Source organism: Phodopus roborovskii, unplaced genomic scaffold (assembly GCF_943737965.1).
Source record: "Phodopus roborovskii unplaced genomic scaffold, PHOROB, whole genome shotgun sequence".
NCBI lineage: Eukaryota > Metazoa > Chordata > Mammalia > Rodentia > Cricetidae > Phodopus > Phodopus roborovskii.
In genome coordinates, this window is record NW_026126651.1 from 1981605 (window position 1) to 1990973 (window position 9369).

Consider the following 9369-nt stretch of genomic DNA (forward strand, 5'->3'; position numbering starts at 1 on the left):
CGGTGGCGCACACCTTTATTCCCAGTACTCAGGAGATAGAGGTAGGCAAACCTCTGTGAGTTCAAGACCAGCCTCATCTACATAGAGGGTTCCAGGCCACCCAGACTTAGGTGCTGAGATGTTGGGGAATATTATTTCAGGTGTGTGACTTTTGTTCAGGCTGCATTTGTTTGCTCTGTGGAGCTGTGTTACTGTGCCTGTCTAAAACACCTGGTGGTCCTAATAAAGAGCTAAATGGCCAATGGTGAGGCAGGAGCAAGGATGAGGGGGGTGGCTGCCAGGCAGACAGTACACTTAGGAGTAGAAACAAAGAGATGGACAGCCATCTCCCCACCCAGCCACCCAGCTACCCCCCACCCAGCCACCCCCCCACCCTGCCACCCAGCCACCCAGCCACCCCCCTCTCAGCCACCCCCTCCACCCAGCCACCCAGCCATCCCCCCACCCAGCCACCCAGCCATCCCCCCACCCAGCCATCCAGCCACCCAGCCATCCCCCCACCCAGCTACCCAGTCACCCAGCCATCCCCCCACCCAGCCACCCAGTCACCCAGCCATCCCCCCACCCAGCCATCCCCCCACCCAGCCACCCAGCCACCCAGCCATCCCCCCACCCAGCCATCCCCCACCCAGCCATCCCCCCACCCAGCCATCCCCCCACCCAGCCATCCCCCCACCCAGCCACCCAGCCACCCAGCCATCCCCCCACCCCCCCACCCTGCCACCCAGCCACCCCCCCAGCCACCCAGCCACCCAGCCACCAAGTAAGAAAGAAAGTAAAATATACAGAAGTAAGGAAGATAAAAGCCCAGAGGGCAAAGGTGGAGGGGATAATTTAAGATAAGAAATGCTGGCTAGGAACAAGCCAAGCTAAGGCTGGGCACTCATAACTAAGAATAAGCCTCCGTGTGTGATTTACTTGGGAGCTGGGTGGTTGGCCCCTTAAAAAGCCCAAAAAGCCAAGAGTGAACCACAAACAATACTGAGGCCTTGTGTCAGATTTTTTTCTTAAGTTAAAAAGAAGTCAACAGCAACAACCAAAATCACATAAGTTCTGGGGCTTTGGTTCGCTGAGTGGAGTTCTTGCCTAGCATGCAAAATTTCCTGGACTTTACTTCCAGCATGGTATAAACCAGGCTGGCTCGGGGAAGCATGATCGTAATCCGGGTCGTCTGGAAGTGGAGGCAGGAGTTCAAGGTCACCCTCAACTACATAGTGAGTTTGAAGTCAGACTGGCTAGAAAGGACCCAGTCAAAAGCAGGGAGGAAGAGAGGGAGGGAGGGAGGAAGGGAGGAAGGAAAGAAGGAAGGGAGGAAGGAAAGAAGGAAGGGAGGAGGGAAGGGAGGGAGGAGGGAGGGAAGGAAGGGAGGGAGGAAGGAGATTGACAGGGAAATGTCCATGGGAAGGCTAAGCTGCCCCTCACTCCAATGTCTACAGTCTCCAGACATCAGCGAGTCAAGAGTCGCGTGCAGCTAACAGCTGTACTGCTGTGACAATGGGGACAATACCTTTCTATGTAGAGAGACTACTAAAGCAGCAATCAGCTATGCAAGGGGTCACCAGCAAGCTTTGGCATTTTCTTTCCTCACATGAAAACCCAAAACTTTCAGAAAATCTTGCAAATAAGCCCAGAACCTTTGTTCACAGTGAAAAGCGGTCTCCGCTCCCTTGTGCAATCTTACAGTCGTCAGCTGCCATCCTACACAGTGCCCTTCAGGAAACACTCTATGATTCCCTCTCTCTCTCTTACTAAGAGAGAGAGGGGGAAGAAGGGGATGTCTCTTAAAAAAAACATAAAAACGTAGTTTCAGAAGCCTGGCTATGGTTAAGACACTAGGTGGAGCCGGGTGAACCCCAGTGTTTAGGGGGCAGAGGCCTCCCAAGTGCTGGGGTTAAAGGCGTGCACCCCCAATGACGGGCTTGGAGAAGGGTTTTTAAGGAGGGGCGAGGAGAGGCCGGAGGACTTCTGGAGGGACTGGAGACGGAGAGGATGTGGGCATCTTGCCGTGCAGCCTCTCTGAGGAGCAGAATTGAATCTTGAGTTCTTTAGAGGGACAGAGACTTAGATACGTTCCTTTGATAGCGGTGGAAGAGTCAGGACCTAGCCGGGCGAGATTACACAGAAACTGTGTCTTCAAAATACAAACAGATAAAAGAACGCTTTGAAGCCCTTTCAAAGGTTTGGGGTGTTAGATCACCCCTGCAGGTAGGGCCTCTGCTTTTCTGCTGTGGCCTCACCTCCTAAACTCTGCCACTGCCTTCTGTCTTGGTGACTTCACAGCCTGCCGTTGCTGTCCCTGGGGTGGCATGTTGTGACCTGTATGGGTCCTCCTCTTCCATCCGTTGGCCACTTCTTCCTAGGGTGCCCGAGGTCATCGAGTGAGCAGAGCCTCCTCACTCCCTACAGTGACCCAAGGGTGGCTGCTGTCGCGTCAGGGGCGCAAGCAGCTTGAGGGGTCCTTCCAGCCCCTTGTAAAGAGCCTCACGTCATTGCTGCAGCTGGCAGACCCTTGCTGAGGACACTTTGGCGCCTGCAAGCGTAAGAGGACCCTTTTCTTCCAACTCACCCTCAGCCTCAGGGTGGTGTGGTTGGCAGTGGCATCTCCACTAGAGACAATTTGTCTTTTCTCTCTTGTTACTTTTTTTTTTTTTTTTCTTGTTTTGAGAAAGGCTCCCATGTGGCCCAGGCTAACCCTGAACCTTTACCTCCTGAGTGCTGGTATTATAGAGAATACCAATTTGTTTTCTATTGCTGTGATAGGTGCTACAAACAAAAGCAACTCGGGGAGGAAAGGGTTGATTTCATCTTTCACATCCCTTCACGATGGGAAGTGAGGACAGGAACTCAAGCAGGAGCTTGGAGGCAGGAGCTGATGTAGAAACCAAGGACAGCTGCTTACTGGCTTGCTCTCCAAGACTCGCTCAGCCTGCCCAGGGGTGGCTCTGCCCACACTGGGCTGGGTCTCCTACATCCATCCATCAAAACTCAAGGAGATGTCGGCACAGAGTCCCTCACAGGCAGATCTGATGGAGACATTGTCTCAGTGAGGTTCTATATCTCCAGATGACCTTAGCCGAGAACTAAAGCCACAACCACCATGCCCAGTTTACATGGTGCTTGCCAGGTGAGCAATGGACCGGCTGGTCTGGATCCCCAGATCCCCTCTCTTCCTGGCCCAGCACTTCCTCTCAGCCCCAGGGCACGAGGGGATAGCTGATGGGCACCGTGTCTGCTCTTCCCAAACAGGCCCCCCCCAGCCCCTTTCCATGACCTGTTTGTAGCCGGTTCTAGTTTATCAGCCTTGATTAGAGATCACTGCAGCCTGAGGAACTGACTTCATTTGGTCCTTAACTTCTCCTCCCTCCTCCACGGGGGTGGAGGGGCATCATTCTTAGGGACGTCCAGGGCCCGGCACGGCAGTGCTGTGAGCCTGGGTCTCACCCCTGGTATCAGGGAAAACCCATGCCATCTGGAAATGCCTCTTCACTGGAGATTGCATCTTCAGTGGGACCTAATCCGACCTCAGTGTCATCTGACTCATCCTTCAGACGTATAATACAAAATCAGGGCCGGGTGCAGTCTCTGTGAGCCTCTATGAGCCAGGGTAGCTGCTTCTGTGGCTTTTCTTATAATGTCCTTGACTCCCCCCTGGCATCCAACACTCCTTCCTCCTCTTCTTCTGCAGGAAGCTTGACCTAATGCTTGGCCGTGAGTCTCTGCATCTGTTTCCATTAGTTGCTGGGTGAAGCCTCTCTCTGACGGCAATGTGTAATTCATATTCAGGTTTGTGGTTGGTTATTCAGGACTGGGTGGTCGGGACAGAAAATGTCCGTTTGCATATGGCACCCGATGCTGTGGAACAATCTCTTATACACTGTAAAGATTTGTCACTCAGAACTGGTTTAATAAAACGCTGATTGGCCAGTACCAGGCAGAAAGAATAGGTGTGACAACCAAACTAATGATGCTGGGAAGGAGAAAGGTAGAGTCAGGAGTCACCAGCCAGATGCAGGGGGACTAGAGATGAATGTGCCATGCTAATAAAGGTGCTGCCATGTGGCAGAGCATAAATAAGGGATATTGGCTAACTTAAAATGTAAGAGCTAAGCTGGGCGATGGTGGCACACACCTTTAGTCACAGCACTTGGGAGGCAGAGGTAGGCAGATCTCTGAGTTCGAGACCAGCACGGTGTATACAGTAAGTTCCAGGACAGCCATAAACCCTGTCTTAAAAAGAAAAAAGGAAAAAAAGAAAAGCTAGTTAGTAATAAGCCTGAGCTATTGAGACAGGGTCTCGCTGTGTAGCTTTGGAGGCTGTCCTGGCACTTGTTCTGTAGACCAGGCTGGTCTTAAACTCAGAGATCTGCCTGCCTCTGCCTCCCAAGTGCTGGGATTAAAGGTGTGCGCAGCCACCTGGCTTCCCACCAGCTCTTATAACTTAATTTAACCTGTTTCTCTTCATCCACGGTTTGCCATGGGACATTTTACCTTTCTTTCATTCTGTGCGTCCTACTTTCTTTCCTGCTACTCCAGTGTCTGGCTGGGCGATGCCTTCCTCTCTTTCTTTTTTTGTTTTTCTCAAGCTTATATTCCTCCTCCTACTTATTCTCTCTGCCTGCTGGCCCTGCCTATCCCTTTCCTGTGGAACTCTTGTCTTTTCAGCTTTTATTAGATCAATTGGGTGCCTGAAATAAATGTAACACATCTTTACATAGTTAAACAAATGCAGCAAAAACAAATGCAACACACCTTTACATAGTTAAATATTCTGAAACACCCTTCTTCGTGGCTGACCTGTTTCAAATACCAATTCAGCATGCAGCTGGCCAACCCTGGTCCCTAGATTTGCCTGTGCAGCCTACCCCACTGACCACAGCTCTCCAGTCTGTCTCGCTCTCTCCTCCCCTTCTTTATTATGTTTAATTATGGGGGAGGCTTGCCTGCCTTGGCACATGTGTAGAGGCCAGAAGACAACTGCTGGTTCTGTTCTCAGGTCACCAGAATTGGCAACAAGCATTTCACCACCGAGACCTCATGCCAGCCCCGTCTTTCTCGTCCCCTTTAAGAATAGCTGGTGGGAGCTGAGCATTGGTGGCACACACCTTTAATCCCAGCACTCAAGACGCAGAGGCAGGTGGATTCTGTGAGTTTGAGGCCAGCCTGGGCTACAGAGGAAGTTACAGTACAGCCAGAGCTACACAGAGAAACCCTGTCTTGAAAAATACAAAATGAGCCAGGCGGTGGTGGCTCACGCCTTTATTTCCAGCACTAGGGAGGCAGAGGAGGCAGGAGGATCTCTGTGAGTTTGAGACCAGCTTGATCTAAAAGAGCTGGTTCCAGGACAGGCTCCAAATCTACACAACAAAATACAAAATAAATACATACATTATTAAACAAAACAAACAAACAAACAAACAAACCAGCTTGTGTATCCCAGGCTACTCTGAAATTATTTGATATGTAGTAGTCCAGAATGACCTTGAACCACTGACCTTCCTGCCTCTGCCTCCCCAGTACTGGGCATCCAGGTCTGCTCCACATGTGTGGAGGGTACAGTGCTTGGGACTGAACTCAGATCTTGGGGCATTTGAGGATTGGGCCACCACCCCAGCCACCCTCGCTTCCCTTTGTCTCTCGGGGAAAGACACTTTAATTCCAGGGTTAGCTTGGAAACCTCCCTGGCTTTCTGTGGGCTCTGCTCTTGCTGAACGAGGCTCCTTAGTCACTATCTTGGCAGATGGTCCTAGAATGCAACACTCTGTAACTCTCAGACCTTGTGAGGTCCAAATCCAAAAGTGCGCAGAGGAGGCCAAGGAGCAATAAATTCTGTCCAGGACATGCAGAGGACATGACCGCTCTGAAGTCAGGGTTTCCCTGTGTAGCTCTGGATGTCCTAAACTCCATGTGTTGGCCAAGCTGGCCCCAAACTCAGAGATCTGCCTGCCTCTGCCTCCCAAGTACTGGGAATTTTTTTTTTTTTTTTTTTTTTTTTTGAGACAGGGTCTCACTGTATAGTGCCAACAGGCCTGGAACTTGTTATGTAGGTCAGGCTGGCACTTGGGAGGCAAGGCAGGCAGATCTCTGTTGTAGAATAGTACTTTAACTATGTAAAGATGTCTTACATTTGTTTATATTGCAATTGTTTAACTATGTAAAGATGTCTTACACTTGTTTATGTTGCCATTGTTTAACTATGTAAAGATGTGTTGCTCTGCCTGCCTGAGGCACCTGATTGGTCTAATAAAAGCTGGAAGGTCAATAGCTAGGCAGAGGAAGGATAGGCAGAAAATAAGTAGGAGGAGGAACCTAGACTCATGAGGGGAGAAGAGAATGAGGGGAAAAGAACGGGAGGCACCCAGGGTAGCCAGACATGGAGTAGGACATACAGAATGAAAGAAAGGTAAAAAGCTCGAGGCAAAGCATAGATGAAGAGGAACAGGTTAAGTTATAAGAGCTGGTGGGACAAGTGTAAGCTAAGGCCGAGCATTCATAACTAATATTAAGTCTCAGTGTCATGACTGGAAGCTGGTTGGCCCAAAAGAAAGCCTGTTAACAGATCTCTGTCAGTTCAAGGCCAGCCTGGTCAACATAGCTAGCACCAGGCCAGCCAGTACTAAAATTCATTATTTCCCCTTCAAGACTGGGGAACCTGTCCACTGGTGTTTACAAGAACTTAGAGACCTTAGCAAGTCCGTACAGCAAAACAGAGGCCAGCCAGTATTCTGACCCTTGTCCTCTGAAGTCATCCGGGACTCAGGGGCAGTGAGTGGGTCCCCATGACAGGGCTCTACAGTTGTGATAAGTCACTTGTCGTCTAGACTAGAGACAGAAGTTAGACTTTCATCGTTACCCATGTTACATGTCCCTTGTGATTCCAATGGAAGTCACGTAGCCAACAAGACCCTGAGCTGCCCTTGCAAGTGCCAAAGTTAAAGAAGACAAGAGCTCCTCCTATCTTGCACAAAACTGCCCCTAAGCAGTCTCAACTGATCTTCACAGTCAAACAGCCTGTGGCTGGGAGGATGGGCAGTTCGCAAAGTGCTCGCATGCAAGCATGAAGCTGGCAGTTTGACACCCAGCACCCCGGGGAAAAGATGGGCATGATGACCACCTAAAATCCTGGCACTCTGGAGGCAGAGACAGGCGGATCTCTGTGAGTTCGAGGCCAGCCTGGTCTAATAGCTAGCTCCAGGACAGCCAGGGCTACATAGTGAGGCCCTGTTTTAAAAATAAAATAGCAATAAAATAACAAAGCCCGAGTAAATGAATAGGTCCAGGAGGGTGGCTCAGTGGGTAGAGGCGCTTGCCCAGTGCCTGAGCTGGGTTCCTGGGACCCACATTGTGAAAGAGCTGAAAGCAGAGTGGCGTCCCCTGGCTTCCGTGCCTGTGCTGTGGCACACCCACAGCCCACTGCCAGCCTCTCCCCCCCCCAGACCACTGCCAGCCTCTCCCCCCCCCAGACCACTGCCAGCCTCGCCTCCCCCCCCAGACCACTGCCAGCCTCGCTCTCCCCCCCAGGCTCTCCCCCCCAGGCTCTCCCCCCCCAGGCTCTCCCCCCCCCAGGCTCTCCTCCCCCAGGCTCTCCTCCCCCAGCCTCTCCTCCCCCAGCCTCTCCTCCCCCAGCCTCTCCTCCCCCAGCCTCTCCTCCCCCAGCCTCTCCTCCCCCAGCCTCTCCCCCCCCAGGCTCTCCTCCCCCAGCCTCTCCCCCCCAGGCTCTCCTCCCCCAGGCTCTCCTCCCCCAGCCTCTCCTCCCCCAGCCTCTCCTCCCCCAGCCTCTCCTCCCCCAGGCTCTCCCCCCCAGGCTCTCCTCCCCCAGGCTCTCCTCCCCCAGCCTCTCCTCCCCCAGCCTCTCCTCCCCCAGCCTCTCCTCCCCCAGCCTCTCCTCCCCCAGGCTCTCCTCCCCCAGCCTCTCCTCCCCCAGGCTCTCCTCCCCCAGCCTCTCCTCCCCCAGGCTCTCCTCCCCCAGCCTCTCCTCCCCCAGCCTCTCCCCCCCCAGCCTCTCCTCCCCCAGGCTCTCCCCCCCCCCAGGCTCTCCTCCCCCAGCCTCTCCCCCCAGCCTCTCCTCCCCCAGCCTCTCCCCCCCAGGCTCTCCTCCCCCAGCCTCTCCTCCCCCAGCCTCTCCCCCCAGGCTCTCCTCCCCCAGCCTCTCCTCCCCCAGGCTCTCCTCCCCCAGCCTCTCCTCCCCCAGCCTCTCCTCCCCCAGGCTCTCCTCCCCCAGCCTCTCCCCCCAGACTCTCCCCCCCCAGACTCTCCTCCCCCAGGCTCTCCCCCCCCCAGGCTCTCCTCCTCTGCCCCCTCGACAATACGTGGACCTTTACAGCCTGTTCGGCATAGGAAACTACTCCAGGGCAAAACAGTGGTCAGCATACCAGGACCTGGATTTACTGTTTCTAGAGGATTCTGTCATCAGGTGGACAGACGCATCCCCATTGAAACAGATCGGGCCTCTAAGGTCACCACAGCACCCTTAGGGCACCCTTAGGGCTCATCAGCCCTGGCTTTGGACCACACCCACCCTTCGGCTTTCATTCTCTCTACCACTCGTGCACCCTGCCACCCTCCGTCTTCTGGAAGGATCTAGAACAATGGTTCTCAACCTTCCTAATGCTTTGACACTTTAGTGAAGTTCTTCATGTTGCGGTGACCCCAACCACAGAATTATATTCATTGCTACTTCATAGCTGTAATTTTGCGACTCTTCTGAATTGTAATGTAAATGTCTGATAGGTAGGGTGTCTGGTGTGTGAGCCTGTGAAAGGTTGTTTGACTCCCAAAGGGGTCACAACCATAAGCTGAGAATGCTACTCTGGGACCCATGGGCGTCTGAAAACTCTCTCCCTACACTCACGCATAGTAGACTTGTGTGTCTGTGTGTTTGCCTATGTGCATTCTCCTTCATGTGTGTGGGTGCGATTGAGGGGGCCCAGAGCTGACCAGCTGTCAGCTTTGACGGCTCTCCGTTTAACTGAGGTAGGGTCTCTTATCGAATCCAGAGCTCACCAGTTCTGGCCAGTCTGGCTGGCCAGCTTACTCTATGGTCCTCTGCCTGAAGCCTCCAGGGCTGGGATTACAGAAAGGCCACCAAGCCTGCCCATTTTTTATGTGGGTCCTGTGGACCCAAACTTTGGTCTTCATCTTTTCTTGACAATCTTCATCCCCTGAGCCGTTTCTCCAGCCCCAATAGGGTTTTTGTTGTTGTTGTTGTGGTTGCCTTGTTTGTTTGGTTTGGTTGTGGTTTTTAGAGACAGGGTCTCTCTGTGTAGCCCTAGCTGTCCTGGAACTCAACAGGAACTCTACAAAAGACCAGGCTGGCCTCGAACTCAGAGATCCACACCTGTCTCTGCCTCCCAAGTACTAGGATTAAAGGCA